The 16623-nt window shown below is 35.8% G+C and overlaps 1 protein-coding gene and 1 pseudogene across 5 annotated transcripts in view; one reads left to right on the plus strand and one right to left on the minus strand.

The window, feature by feature from the left end:
* The window catches only part of LOC131046022 (DNA-(apurinic or apyrimidinic site) endonuclease, chloroplastic), a 132747-nt gene that overhangs the window by 56896 nt on the left and 59228 nt on the right, over window positions 1-16623 (minus strand). The window lies entirely within an intron of this gene.
* Window positions 1582-14838, plus strand: LOC131046023 (uncharacterized; annotated as a pseudogene).

Genomic DNA, 16623 nt, shown 5'->3' on the forward strand with positions numbered 1-16623 from the left:
AATCATTTGATGACATTTGGAGCCAGGACGCTAAAAATATTAGAGTGGAGAAGAAGGGTTTTGACATCTTAAAATATCACAGAAATGATGTGCGCCATGGGCTTTCGTGTGGTTCTAAGGGTTGTAAATTGGCTGCCCCTCGACCCCGTTGGGGCACTGCCCCAAACCCTGCGGGGGCGCTGCCCCAGACCACCAGTTTATTTTTGAGCTACAATACACTTTTTGAGTTGGGCGAAGGGCATCAGAGAAGCACAGTAAGTGTTGGGTTGTCCCGTACTGTGAGAAAGAAGCCTGCAGCTAAGCATTGGCGGAGAAGCCATAAGCCGTAGAGGGAGACGGATTTGGAGGTTGCGAACAAACAAAGTTTGAGGGAAGGCATTGCAAGAACGCAAAGTCATACGACACCAGAGAGTTATTCAATTCAGTTATCAACCTTTGGGGAGTGTGATGGAGGATTTGAAGTGTCTCGTAGCCTTTGTGACAGAGGGTTGTGGCCACCTTCAGGCATGAATGGTACACTTTGAGGAACTCGGAGTATGTCTCGGCTGGACGTGAGGTTGCCTTGGTGGATGCATAGAGGGCTCGGGAGGAGCTGACCACCAGGTTGGAGGCAGGAGTAGCGTGAGACTTAGCTCAGCGTACCCAGGAGTTGGATGTCGAGAGGGCAGCGTGGGTGGCTATCGAGGACAAATTGGCTAGGGAGACAGTATCATTTGAGTAGCAGTTGGTGGAGGCTAAGACTGAAACGCGTGTTTTGTAGACAAGTTTGGTTTAGGCACAGGAGGACTGTGATGTCGAAGGAAGCAATAATGGTGAAATCCGCACTTGAGCATCGGATGGTAGCAGAAAAGGGTTTTCAGGCGAGGACGCAGCAGGTGTATAAGTTTCGAGCTCGACTGGTGTCAGCAGTTCTGTTTAATGTCATCTCTATTTTGTATTAAGTCGTCCGGAGACGACTTCTTTTCTTTTGGGGGGGATGATGTTGGCAGCAATATTGTACATGAAAATAAAACTAGTTAATTAAGTTGTAATTGTCTTGGTTAGTTGGCAACCGAGGGGTGGCAGTTGCGGTGCGACGGTTGGCGCTCGCACCCCCTTGGTATCTTCATATACTTCCGAATGTAACTTGTGACAGACAACAATTAGGAATGGAATAAAAGTCTTATATTTGACCTGATATCTATGGCATTATTATTCTGCATTACGTGCTTTATCTGTGTACTTTAAGTTATTCACTCGAGAGGGTAAACAAAACTTTTGAACTCGATGCAATTGCAGGAAGTCAAATTCCACAACCTTCGCTAGCACCCTCCTCATGTGTGCAAGGTGGAAGCACAGACAAAGCAACGCAAAATGTGCAAACATAGATGAAGCAAGCGAATTGTTTGACCGAAAGCCTCAAAAAGACATCATCTGATGGAATGCATTGATTGCAAGTATGTAGTGGTCATGGATGCAAAATGTGGAAGCATAGATAGGACACATCATGCGAATTGTTTGACCAAATGACTCAAGGATGAAATATTATTCAATGCAATGTTGTGGGAATACAGGAATTAAATCTGATCAAAAGATTTAGAAATGTTCAAGCATACGCAATTGGTGTTTGCCTTGATCTCCTTTATGTCTCTTGTGATGAGCAGCAAATCCATATATTTTAATTCTATTCAAGAAGTGTACGAGGCGTGGGTTATATATAATTTCCTTTCCCTGTGTCTTGCATGGTTAGGGGAAACAGGTGTTGTAGTCACTATTGAAAATATTAGCTAAGTTCGGATATCTGATTATCGAACCTTGATGTTGTCAAATGACAATCATATATGTATGTATTATTTTAATGTACTTGTTATTGGGCTAGACCCAAATGTAACGTGGGAAAGGCAAATCAATGTGTGATAGGGCTGGGCCCAAAATGTAACGTGCTAAGGCATTGGGCTGGACCCAAATGTCCAACGTGGGAAATATCAATAACAATATAACATTAAATTAATAATGTTGCAAGCCGACCTAAGGAGGTCTACCGCCAAAAGAAGGATATATATATAACAACTTCAAGATGAAGTCAAACACATTTTTCATTACTTGCAAAATACAATCTGCTCTTCTATGTTAGCGATCTGCTCTTCTACCCTTAGCGAATCTGCTGGTCTGCACTTTGGCGAACCTCAAGGACATTATTAAGCGAAGTTGTCAAGATTGTCTTTGATTCTGCTGCAGCTTGTTGAAGTCATCTTCTGCTGATCTGCTCCTTTGGTCATCTACTGCTGGTTAGGGCTGCATCCTCTATCATCTTGGCAACTTGCTGTTTGGAAAGCAATCAGAGATAAGTCTGTTATATTGTAATTGCCTACCATTGAGATAATACATCTTATAGTTTAAGGCTGGGTTTTTCACCTCCAAGAGGGAGGTTTTCCCAGGGTATTGGTGTCTTGTGTCTTGTGTTTCAATACTATTACTGTTTATTCACAGTCTGATTATGGTTAATTAGTTTGTTTAGCATCTGAGCACTTAAATTTAACATGGTATCAGAGCTTTAGGTTCATTCAAATTATCAGATTATTAGTTGCTCTTCACTTTCAGTTTGTTGTTTTAGTTTTACAAGATGGTTACAGGTCTGAAAGTAGAGGATAGACTTGAAGGTGCCCTAAATTTCACATCATGGAAGGTTTGTATCCTCCTTGCTCTTGAAGAATTAGAGCTGTTACAGTTTGTGGAAAATATGGATCTAACTGAACCTTCGGATCCGGAAGAGCTAAAGCAATTCAAGAAGAATGCTCTCAAAGCAAACAAGTTTCTTATTGATTCCGTGAAGGATCACCTTGTTCCAGTCATCTCCAAGGTGAAGACAGCCCGAGAGATGTTCAAACATCTTGAAGGGATATATGAGATCAACAACATCAGCCGGACACTCACATTGAGGCAGCAACTTCTTCAAGTCAAAATGTGCAAAGGAGATTCAGTCATGTCCTTCTTCATGAAGATTTCAGAATTGAAGGACCAACTCAGCGCCATTGGAAGTGAAGTTGTGGACAAGGATATTGTCATGATTGCGTTGAATGGTCTTCCCGACTCTTGGGATCCCTTCATTCAAAGCATAAGTGGAAGAGCTGAATTCCCTTCCTTCGATCGCCTCCGATCAGATTCGATTCAAGAGGAGTCTTGCCTTGCTACCAGAGAAATGCACAAAGGCTCTCATGGAGGAGATTAACATGTGCTTGCATCTCAACATGTTAGAAGAAAGGGAGGTCATTGGAAGAAGAACAACTTCAAAAGAGATAGAGACTTCAGACCTCCAGCTTTCAATTCAAAGAAGAAGCCAAGGGATCTTTCACGTGTTCGTTGCTTCAGATGCGACAAGTTTGGACATTATGCCAAAGAATGTCAGAATTCGCCCATGCAAGGACAGGCCAACCTGAATGAAGTTGCAAACTCAGAAGACAATGAAGACTACCTCTTCATTTCCGCCTTGTCCAGCAATGTGGCAACCGATAGTAACACTTGGTTAATCGACAGTGGTGCATCTAGGCACATCACAAGATATCGAGAGCATCTCTCAGACTTGATGGAGAAAGAGTCCAACCTTCATGTGGTAATTGGTGATGATGCTTAGTATTCGGTAAGAGGCTTTGGTAGCACTTCTTTAAATTTAGAATCTGGTATGTCTTTGCATCTTAGTGATATCTTATTTGTACCTGGAATTAAGAGGAATCTAATTTCCATTTCTGCTCTAGAAGATAAAGGTTATCAAATAGCATTTTCTGAAGGTTAAGTACTTGCATGGCCTAAGAAATCTAACATTAAATCTGCTCGTGCTATTGGAAATAGATATGACAGTTTGTATAAGCTTTCAGCTAAACCCATTCGAGCACTCATTCATGAAGCTCCTGAATCTAGTGAGCTATGGCATAGAAGGCTCGGTCATCTTCACTATCAGGCACTTCCTTCACTTGAAAAGATGGTTAAAGGTATGCCTAAATGTAATGTCCCCTAATCAGATTTGGTATAATTTAACCATAATCAAGCTATTTTCAAAATACTAATGACTTAAACTAACTTGATTAAGAATCAAGTCTATCTTACACGAGTCAAATCTGTGATACTTGATCTTTCTTTAGTCTATCAAGTACTTGCTAACTTACCATATTAAATAACCAATCTTATTCTAATTCATATAAATCCTTTACGCATTTATTAATTATTATTTGTATAAATTATTGCATGATATTACAAAGTAATTTCTAAAGTATTATGTAACCTTAACTATTTTATTAATATCTATTATTATCAATATTTATATTTACACATCATTATATTACTCTTATTCTGATTTGAGTATATATATGAACTAAATAGTATTATCAATTATTTATGGATTACTAGTATCCTTTTATATTATTACTATACAACTAAATAGTATTACCAATTATTTATGGATTTACTAGTATCCTTTTATATTATTACTGTACTATTACCACATAAACAATCCTAATTAGTAATGTGTTTAGGGGCTGATATTGGCAGACAGATCTGACACGTGTCAGATCTGGTCTGCCACTGACTTGATATCCTTATTAAATATATTGCACTCTATGTTTAATATTTTCATTAATATTAACCTCTGCATGGAAACATTATTTCATACAGTAAAAGTATATCCCCACGCACACCATCAAGGTCAATATTATTCTGATGTGTTCTAATCGGTGGTTCCCCATCATATGTATCCCTTTTGTAAATCTGCCTTTGAATGATTTATTCTCTTTATAATTTATATGCACATTTGCTGGTGTATGTACGTTAGATCTTCCCCTTCCATACCATACTTATTATATCCTCCTTAAATTCTGCTCTCCTCAATTTCTTAATCTGCACATATTCTTCATGTATCTTGTCGTATATTCTGCATATATTTCTGCATTGAACTTTCTTCTGATTTGCAGATCTGTAGGTGTCAAGTATATCTTTATTTTTTTACACTACACACATATCTCTCCTACTCCCATTCTGATTTATATATATATATATATATATATATATATCTTCTTCTTAAAAGATGTGACTTTTTATCAAGAAACATCATGCTTCGAATGTTTTCATTAATGGTATGCAACCCTTGGTCATTAGTTTCAATCGCACATTTTCCTTAACCCACATTAAATTCTATTTAATGTTTTCTAAATCCAAATTGCACCTGTTCAGAATATTTGTTGACAATTCTTAAACATAACTCTTAATTATTTCTCTTTGATCGAAACTTCCGTTTAAGCAACTAATATTCATAATCATACTTAAATACTTATTTATCTTTCCATAGTCACTTTGTTTTCTTATCAACTTGTGAGTACGTATACTTTCTAATCGCTGTTATTTTTATTTGTTTTATCAATGCTGGATGTCTATGTTCACTGCTCCTTTTAATTACCAGTCTTCATCAAATCGCTGACTTTAGAAACTTGACTATCGCTGCCATTAGACATTAGTAATAAAATGATGCTTTTTCAATATGAATTACTGCTTACCAACTGTATCTTATTAAACACCAATATTTACATCCTTAGCAAGCAATTATGTGCTTTGTCTCTGGAATCACTTTGTCATGTATCACTGCGAACTCAGACCCGCTGCTTTGTCCTATGTTTGTATTTTAATTTATATTATCGACTGCATGTATTTATCGCTGCCACCTAATTCTAAACAAATCGGCACCTTAGAAGAAATGAACTGTTGTGTAATCGTTACCCATACATGTATTGCTGTATTCATTTACTGACTTTAATTATATCTGTAATTAATTACTAATTTAATATTTTAATCTGCCAATAGAAATTCTTATTAATGACCACGATTCACGATAGTCTTTTAATACCGTCTGTTATTTTGACCGGATAGAAATTCTGATATCCTGTCATACATTACTCACACAATACATATAAATTCGGTGACACATATATATTTATTCTATATATGAATACATGAATACAATGGATGGCGAGTTGCTGGTTCACCGTAGTTTGTTGTATATTTATATTTTTCATCACGTAGCTTACTGTATGTGTATGCTACTCCAAGTATATATAATACCAAGTATATCATAAGGGTCTGATTTTATATATATATATATATATAATCAGACTGTATCTGAGTGTATGCTGTATATATGTATTGCTCGAAGTACTGTATAATGGTCCATTACTGTTATCCATGCGTAAGGGTCTGAGTATATATCAGAATGTATAAACAACTGGGACTGTATGTACATCTGAATGCGACTCTGCAATGGATTCAACAGTGTTCATGGTTTAGCCAATCCTTTTGACAACAATGATAATATGTCCATCATTATGAACCAGTCAACATATTGATTGTTTGCCACTGTAATATATTAATTGTGTTTCTTGCTTGCTCGGTTTGCACGTATCAATCATTACGTTCATAGCCTTCACTTAAATAGTCACTATTGTTTGAAGATTGTCATAATACTTATTTGTTTATTTTTCTGTCTCCCCTACATTGTTTCTAATTTCTTAACAACTGTTTATAATATATAAATTATGTTTACAATATAATATTAATTTATTTTTATTTGAACATTTCAAGAATAAATATTAATATATATTAATATATATTAATTAAATAATTATTTAATAAATAAATAAATTTCAAATAATCATTATATTAATTAATAGTAATACTTGCCTCATTTAGGATATATATATAACGATCAAGGAGGGGACATGACACTAAACTTAATCAATCTCATGATGATGCTTGCAAAGGTTGTGCATTAGGTAAGAACACTAAAAGTCCATTTCATAAAAGTGAAAGTAGAGCTAAAGAAAAATTAGCACTTGTTCATTATGATCTATGCGGACCTATGTTTGTTCCTTCACCTAGCGGATTTCTATACTATGTTACATTTATAGATGATTTTTCTAGAAAGACTTGGATTTACTTTCTAAAATCTAAAGAATCTGATTAAGTGTTAAGTAGGTTTAAAGAATTTAAAGCTCTAGCTGAAAATATGTCTGGCAAAAGAATTAAAGTGTTAAGATCTGACAATGGAGGTGAATACACCTCAAGTAGCTTCAATGACTTTTGTGTAGAAAGAGGAATTAAAAGGGAGTTTTGTGTTCCCTACAATCCTTAGCAAAATGGTGTAGTTGAACGAAAGAATAGAACCATTATTGAAGCTACTAAAGCTATGATTCACGATCAGGACCTACAGACCTTCTTATGGGCTGAAGCATCCAAGACTGTTGTGTACATTCAGAATAGATGTCCTCACCGTGTTCTGAAGAACATAACTCCCGAGGAAGCCTTCACAAGAGTCAAACCAGATATCAGCCACTTAAGGATCTTTGGAAGTCCTATCTATGTTCATGTACCAAAGGAAAAGAGGACTAAATTAGAGCCTTCCGAGAAGAAGGGTATCCTTGTTGGGTATAGTGAATCTTCCAAGGCATTTCGCATCTACATTCCTGGTCAAAGGTACATTGAGGTAAGTAGGGATGTCACCTTTAAAGAAAATATTGCTTTCAAGAAATCTAAAGGTTCTCTTGTTGATAATGATAAAGAAGTTAATGATAATCAAAATATGGATATTAATACTAACCCTGAGATTCAAAGCGAGTCTATTGAGCCTCCTGAACCTATTGAGCATGATGATCCTCCTGAGCCTCTGGTTCCAACTGATGGACCTAGAGATATTGCAGTTAGCAAGAAAAGGCCACTTTGGGTTAGAAGCACAATTCAAGATGCAGAAAAGTTTGCAGCTCCTAGTGGCACTTTCAGAGAAAGTAAGAGACCTCAGAAGCTCTCTAACTATGTTGCAATGATGTGCAACATCATTGAGTCTGAACCATCCAGCACAGAAGAAGCTATGAACCAGCAAGCTTGGAAGCTAGCTATGGACGAAGAGTATCAATCCATCATCAAGAATGATGTCTGGAATGTTGTGCCTAGACCTAAAGGTAAGCCTGTTGTTTCTTCTAAATGGTTGTTTAAATTAAACATGTTGTTGATGGTAGTATAGAGAAATATAAAGCTAGGTTTGAAGCTCGTGGTTTTTCTCAAAAGGAAGGCATAGATTATGAAGAAAGATTTGCTCCTGTTGCTAGATATAGTTCTATTAGAGCTATTATGTAATGTCCCCAACTAGGTTCAAGACAATTTTAACCATAATTAATTGATTTCCAATATATTTATAACTTAACTAAATATATTTGGAGACAATTCCACCTTAACGTGCATCGAATCAATGATATTCCGCAGCTCGATCAATTAACTATTAATAGATAAATTGCTAATCTATCATACATCCATAATAAATTTACAGATCCAAGCCCTTGCCTATCTCGAGACCATGCCCTCAAGGTTTATGGGTTGTTGATCCCTACTTTGTCTTGGGATCCATCCTATAAATTGGATTTAGACCACCCTTCTTTGGAACATCTCAATTCCCAACCTTGTGAATATTGACAGCAGTAGCAAGGATTATATCCAAACAATATTCTTCGTACTGTTTATTATCTTATGAGTTCTTTCTTATTTACAATCTAATATTTTTATGTCTGATTACGGCATTATATTACAAATATATGTATATGTTTATTTATATCTATATGCATATTTATTGATATTACATCATTCATATAGTATTATTACATCATATATATAAACAAATATATACATTATATTGTATTATAAATCATTTATATATTTATTAATTACCAATTATTAATACATTTACTAATTACCTTTTTGTATAAATCACTAATACCACCACTGCCTAAAACATAAATTGTTAGTATAAAGGTGGCTGTAAAACAGACAGATCTGACATGCTGGTCTGCCACTAAATATCTAATATGAGTGTCATACTTATTACACTCTATATTAATATTACTATAAATCACTAATACCACCACTGCCTAAAACATAAATTGTTAGTATAAGGGTGGCTGTACAAACAGACAGATCTGACATGCGTCAGATCTGGTCTGCCACTAAATATCTCATATGAGTGTCATGCTTATTGCACTCTACTTTCTCACAATTACCACTACCTCCATATATTTTTCACAATGTATAATTTCATGCTTCACACGTATGAGAACAACTTTATTTTCTGCATTATATTCTCAGAATTATTCACTCCCCCCTCATATATCTTTCACGTAACCATTCATGAGAGGTTACATCTCTTTGAAACTAATTACATTTCTTCATGACACGTTACCGTTGATTAGGTAATCATCTTTTTAGATATAATATATTATTTTACAAAGTCAAAACAAAACTTTATTATGTTTGTATTTGTATCTTTTAATTAATCTTCAAATCGCACTTTTCCAAGATGACACTATGCGCTGCCATAGAATCACACCTTTATAATCTCTTGGTCGCTTGTCTTTCATTTATCTTTGTTATTCACTTCTATTTAAAGCGCTGCATAAGAAAAATATCAATCGAGCATATGTTGAGTCGATCTTTTGGTTTATTAAATAATTCTCATATCTCACTTCTTATTAACCACTGTTTATTAATAAATCAAACATTTCCTTTATTTTGACAAGTCACCGAATTAAAACAAATCGTAATTCTTTTTAGTGTCTTCATACAAGATCGCACCCTTTCACATTTGATTGCACCTCCTTATTAACATAATCGTATCCTTTCCATTGTGGCTGTTTGGCTTTTCATGTGCATGATCGTTGATAGTTATTATATAAATAATAATAATAACTAATAATAATAACAAATAATAATAAACATTAATAATTATATATTAGAGGAAAATCGTGAAGTCTCATAAATGAGAAGATTTTCCAATTTAATTAATAAATGTTTTAATTATCGTATTTATTTAATCCAATGTCCAAGGAGGGGTTATGACATATTATAGCTATTGCTGCAGCCAAAGGTTGGAAATTACATCAAATGGATGTAAAGACTATCTTCCTTAATGGTGTTATTGAGGAAGAAGTCTATATTGAACAACCTGAAGGTTATGAGATTCATAATAGAGAAACTCATGTGTGCAGATTAAAGAAAGCTCTCTACGGCCTCAAGTAGGCTCCTAGAGCTTGGTATGAAAGAATTGATAAGTACTTACTTAGTCTAGGATTTTGTAAGAATGATGATGATCTTAACATTTACTTTAAAGTATTTAATGGTGAAATGCTAATTCTGGTTTTATATGTTGATGATTTATTTCTAACTGGTGTAAGAAAGAATTAGCTACTGAATTTGAAATGAAGGATCTAGGTCTTATGCATTACTTTCTAGGGTTAGAAGTGTGGCAAAGACCTAATGAAATTATTCTAAGTCAAGGAAAATATATTGTTGATATATTGAAAAGATTTGGTATGATGGATTGTAAACCTATGTCTACTCCTATGGAAACTAACTTGAAGAAGTTGAGTATTTCTACAGATAACTCTAATTTTGCAGATCCCTCAAAGTACAGGCAGTTGATTGGATCCTTGATGTATCTAGTCAACACTAGACCAGATATCTGCTATGCAGTGAGTGCACTCAGCCAATTCATGAACCAGCCAAAGCATGTTCACTTGGTGGCAGCCAAGCACATCCTGAGATACTTGCGAGGAACTATTGGCCATGGACTGAAGTATTCAATCAACACAGCAATCAACTTGGAAGGCTACTCTGATTCTAATTGGGTTGGAAGTGTTACTAACAGGAAAAGCACTTTAGGAATCTGTTTCAGATTGGGTTTCGCTATGATCTCTTGGGCCAGTAGGAAACAGTCCTTAGTTGCATTAAGTGTTGCAGAAGCTGAATACATTGCCTCAAGTGTGGCAACTAGAGAAGCAGTTTGGCTTCGCAAGCTTCTTGCTGGGTTGTTTGGACAACCATGGGAATCCACTGTTATTTATTGTGATAACCAGAGTTGTATTAAAATGTCTAACAATCCCATGTTTCATGACAAGTCAAAACATGTGGAAACTCGTTATCATTATATTCGTGATATGGCACGAAGAGATGCTATCCAGCTGAAATATATCAGCACCGATAAATAGGTTTCTGATGTTCTCACCAAGCCTCTAGCTCGGGTAAACTTTGAGTACTTCAGAGAGAAGCTTGGAATGGTGGAGAACTCAGCATTGATTGAGAGGGAGTCTCAATCTTAGTGATGCAATTCAGTTTGCATCTTCCACCCTCTGCGGGCAATGCAAGGTGGAGTCACCCTCTGCAGGCAATGCAAGGTGACAGTGTATCCTTCTCTGGGAGAAGGTTGAGGTGTAAAACCTCTTCCACCCTCTGCGGGCAATGCAAGGTGGTACCATCCTCTGCGGGCAATGTAAGATGGACATCATGAAATGAGTTCATGATATTTATGTGTTTCTACTGCAAGTATACTCTATGAAGATTATACATTCACTCTTGCGGGCAATGCAAGATGAAAGTCATGAATGGATCATGACATGTGGCAGTTATCCTCCTTAGCTAAGAGGGAGTGTTGAAAATATTAGCTAAGTTCCGATATCTGATTATCGAACCTTGATGTTGTCAAATGACAATCATATATGTATGTATTATTTCAATGTACTTGTTATTGGGCTAGACCCAAAAGTAACGTGGGAAAGGCAATTCAATGTGTGATAGGGCTGGGCCCAAAATGTAATGTGCTAAGGCATTGGGCTGGACCCAAATGTCCAATGTGGGAAATATCAATAACAATATAACATTAAATTAATAATGTTGCAAGCCGACCTAAGGAGGTCTACCGCCAAAAGAAGGATAAATATATAACAACTTCAAGATGAAGTCAAACACATTTTTCATTACTTGCAAAATACAATCTGCTCTTCTATGTTAGCGATCTGCTCTTCTACCCTTAGCGAATCTGCTGGTCTGCACTTTGGCGAACCTCAAGGACATTATTAAGCGAAGTTGTCAAGATTGTCTTTGATTCTGCTTCAGCCTGTTGAAGTCATTTTCTGCTGATCTGCTCCTTTGGTCATCTACTGCTGGTTAGGGCTGCATCCTCTATCATCTTGGCAAGTTGCTGTTTGGACAGCAATCAGAGATAAGTCTGTTATATTGTCATTGCCTACCATTGAGATAATACATCTTATAGTTCAAGGCTGAGTTTTTCACCTCCAAGAGGGAGGTTTTCCCAAGGTATTGGTGTCTTGTGTCTTGTGTTTCATTACTATTACTGTTTATTCACAGTCTGATTATGGTTAATTAGTTTGTTTAACATCTGAGCACTTAAATTTAACAGTCACAAGCCTGAGTGGACACTTACCGAAGCCATCAATGTGTCTCATGACATGATGTTTTCCTCCCATGCCTCTTGATGGGCGTTTCATTCAATGGTGCAAACAAGGGGGTTTGCAATTTGTCATTCTGAAACCAATCCTTGTAGTGATTACCTTCAAGTTGTATGCAAAAGGGATGTATAAGGATGGGAATTTTGCTACAAACAAAGACTACTTATATGTGGCAATCATCTACATAGTATCATATCCTTTGGCATGTATGCATTGTTTTTATTTTATGCAGCATGTAGAGATGGGAATTTTGCTACAAGTTGTATGCAAAAGGGATGTATAAGGATGGGAATTTTGCTACAAACAAAGACTACTTATAGTGATTACCTTCAAGTTGAGTGCAAAAGGGATGTATAAGGATGGGAATTTTGCTACAAACAATGACTACTTATATGTGGCAATCATCTACATAGTATCATATCCTTTGGCATGTATGCATTGTTTTTATTTTATGCAGCATGTAAAGATCTTCTCCAGCCCTTCAAGCCAGTTCCAAAGTTTGTAATCATCAAGTCTGTTGTTTTTCTTGCATATTGGCAAGGAGTGCTACTTTTCCTAGCTCCTAAGTCAAAAATTACAAGAAGTGCAGAAGAGGCTGTTGATGTTCAGAACTTCGTAATGTGTGTAGAGATGGTGTAATGTCCCCTTTTTGGGACATTAAAAAGACAATTAAATAATTAAGTTTTAAGTTGTCAAATTATATCAAATTTAATGACAACTTAATTTAATTATTTAAAAGAGCAATTAAGATGACTTTTTATGTCAACAAAGAATATTAAATAAAAATCACTTTATTAATATTATTTCTCATTTGTAAAACTACACATAAAGTGAGGAAAATATGAAAGGGCTTCTGGAAGCTTCTTGAGGAGTTTTTATAAAAGGCAACTTGGGCTTCATTTTGAGCATGCTTGGTTGATTATTTTCTCTTGGAGAATTTGGGAGCTTCTAGCTTTCAGTTTCGTGCCCTGGGATGGAAACCCTTGGGTTCTATTGGATTGGATGAAAACCCAATTCCATCTTTAGGGATGGATTCACTCCAGGATTCACAGGTGTGCTTTTCAGTTTAATGGAGACAAATTTGCAGAAGTAAGTTTAATTTAGAAATAAGGAATGAATATTTTATAAGACATATTCAAGGATGGACGGCTAATTATTTGAAGTATAATGTTACTGATATTGTCTGAAGTTTTATTTCTAATCGCTCCGTCAATACTAGCGTTAGATTTGGTAAAAACCGTGAGCTTAATTCTTTAGCTGGAGCTATTATAAAGATTGGTGGATAATATAGTTTATTGGGCGAAAGTAAGATTGGGTGAATACCAATAACGGAGTCGGCGATTATCCTCACAAGTCGTGAGTCTTCAAATATAACATCAGGAAGTATAATGATATAAGGAGCGCATATTTGTTCTTCCATTTCCAAAGGTTGCCACAAGGAAATAGGAGAATATTATTCGATTAACAAAAAAGGGAGAAAACCATGGCATATGCAAGGGAATATTCCTAACTTTGTTGCTGAGGATCTTTATTTGTGTTTTTTGGGGCCATTCCACAAGCAAAGTAGCTGCCAGTTGTTAAGAATTTTCAAGGGCAAGGAAATAGAAAATTGAGGACTTAGCCTGCTGCCAGCTATGTAGGATCAGCAAGTTTTTACTTGTGTTTTATGGGACTTCACCACTATCTCTTTCCAGTGCCACACCACCCTCTCTACAAATAAAATCAGTATTCTATGAGGTTGACTTTCTAAACTCCTTGGATAGAAGTAAGGGACTACAGATTGGCTTATGAGGTCAGCATGTTATGTATATCTTTATTGTTGATCAGAATATCTAAATATAATATTACCATTTTAATTTATATGCTGGAAGTGAATTTAATGTTTGAAGTTTTCTGAGTACTGTAATTCAAACACAGCAGCGTATATGCAATTTATGGTCAGGGTTGATTACTATCTTATGTATTTCAGTGGCCTGATATAATATTTCAATAAGTTTATAACTCTGAATTCATAGCAGAAAATTAGTCTTATTGCAGATTTGTCATTTATATTTGATTGGATGAATGTTCATTTAATTCGGTTGATACCAAAACCTGCAATAAGAAAGATCGGTCTTTGCATTTAAACATTGAAAACCTCAATCAAATCAGTCAAGCAAACTGTTTTGACATAATTCCTTCGTAGCTGAGTAGGTGAATGAAGCGGAAAAAAATTGGTAGAAACAGGGGTGGCTCATTTCAGATGGCAATAGAAGTAGTTGGACATTTATATGCTTTCCTTAAAAAACACTACACAAAGGCAAATGAAGGTGTATTTAAAGGTTTTTCTGGCAGATTAATCCATGTGTTGAGCTTCAATGATGTTCTATGTGATACTGTGCACCAGTTAGCACCAAAATACCAAGATTATATCCTATATAGCAGTGGAGGTGATGAAAGGACAAGTAAGAATCAAGCACAGACATTTGTCTCCACAGCCGAGGAAATAATTGTAGTACACAGCCCTGAGCAAATGCTTGGAACTAGTATAATTAAATGATGGCTACTCATCTAATATGCCTTCTTCTGAAGGTGAGGCCTCTGACAGAAGTGAAGTGAAAAGCAATGTGATCAAGGTACGAATCAATGGCTTCAATATGACATGGATATCCAAAAGATTTGTTCTTTGTCTGAGCAGGTACCAGTGTTGGATTTATACTTCATAACACTAACCCAGAAGTTCTTCAGAAAGGGAAATGGAGGAAAACAAAGAGCCATCACAAACAGCACAAAAAAATGATCTTAGATTCTCTCATGTGAATTGAAATGTATATCTTTCCTTCTTGTAATTAAAAGTAAAAAGTCACCAGTTATGGTTTTTGGTATTATCTTTGTAACTGTGACTTTTGTCACGTTTTTGTTAAAAAGTTAGAAAATGTACTCTTTTCACACGTAAGTGAAGTAACTTCTAAATAATCTCTTTTTGCGCAAAAGTGAAGTGGTTTCTAACTAATCTCTTTTTGCATGAAAGTGAAATGGTTTCTAACTAATCTCTTTTTGCACAAAAGCGAGGTAGTTCCTAACCTAAAATGAAAGTTAGTTACTACATAGTTATCCTGTGAAGCCTATAAGTTTCTTTGAACATTTCTCCAGAGTGACAAATCTGGAGAAATGTCCAAAGAAACTTATGATAAGTTTTGGCTTCACACTATGTACATAAGGGTTTTTGGAATTGTAATATTTCAAGAAGATAATATGCTGCATTTTGGTGTGTGTGTTCTAAATGTGTTCATTTGTTATTATTGCTGATTCCTCACATGTCAGATTGCTAATCCCTTATGTATCAATGGAATCTATTGGTTTTTAGTTCAAGAATCAATGAAATTGATGTGATGAAACACACCCATGTCCTGGTATCTTGATTTGGATGTGCTAATATTGCTTATCTCTTCATATCTTGAGGTTCAATGTTTTCCTTCTTTCATCATCATTGCATACCAAAAACATAGTTTGCGCTATAACCTCCTTTGTAATCGTTATCTGTTGTGAGTCTCAGTTGGTATTCGTATGTCTGCCATTGGGGCTTCTGTTATTCAGCCTTTTCTTTGTTTTGTCTTTTCCCTTTTTCTACTTTCAGGTTAAAAGCACATGAAAAATCTTTAAAAACCCCATCACACGAGGGAGCTGCCCCTCTCAAATGCAAAGGAAGATTGCAGTTTTATAGCAGTCTCTCCAACTGTTGGTACAATTGTCACTGCTCTTCGGGCAAACAGGGCCAGATTTGGAGACAAAATCGTAGTGACAAATCTATTTACCAACGCTATGAAATCTTGAGTATAGACATGATAATGCCTCTTAGCAAAGTCAACCACACGGAACTTGTCTATCACGTTATGATTATCAAGATCATACAAAGACAATAAAATGCTGTTTACACTCGTAGAGTCTACATTTTCTTCATCCCTTCAATGGTGTCTTCATAGATCTCATACACACCTTCCAATTTTGGATGCTCATCATTAGCTGCTGATCCATGAAGTGTATCATGCTGAAAACCACCTACATTACCTGCTATTGCATCCCTTTCATGGCTGCAAACCACACTTTCAATTGAAAATTAATCCTCAAAATTCAAGAGTTCATCTCTATAGAGTTCATCAATCTCTTCAACAATTTGTTTAATCTCCATAATCCTTGTATTAGCTTCATGGTCCTTGGGTGTGGCTGGAATAGATGACTGACTTTCTGATTTATACAATGAAAAATGAGACAAACTTAGCTGTAAGAAAAGTTCATCAACCTCTTTTTCCTTGTCTTTAGCAAACTTGATAGCATGATCCCTATC

This window comes from Cryptomeria japonica, chromosome 3 (genome assembly GCF_030272615.1).
Source record: "Cryptomeria japonica chromosome 3, Sugi_1.0, whole genome shotgun sequence".
Classification (NCBI taxonomy): Eukaryota; Viridiplantae; Streptophyta; class Pinopsida; order Cupressales; family Cupressaceae; genus Cryptomeria; species Cryptomeria japonica.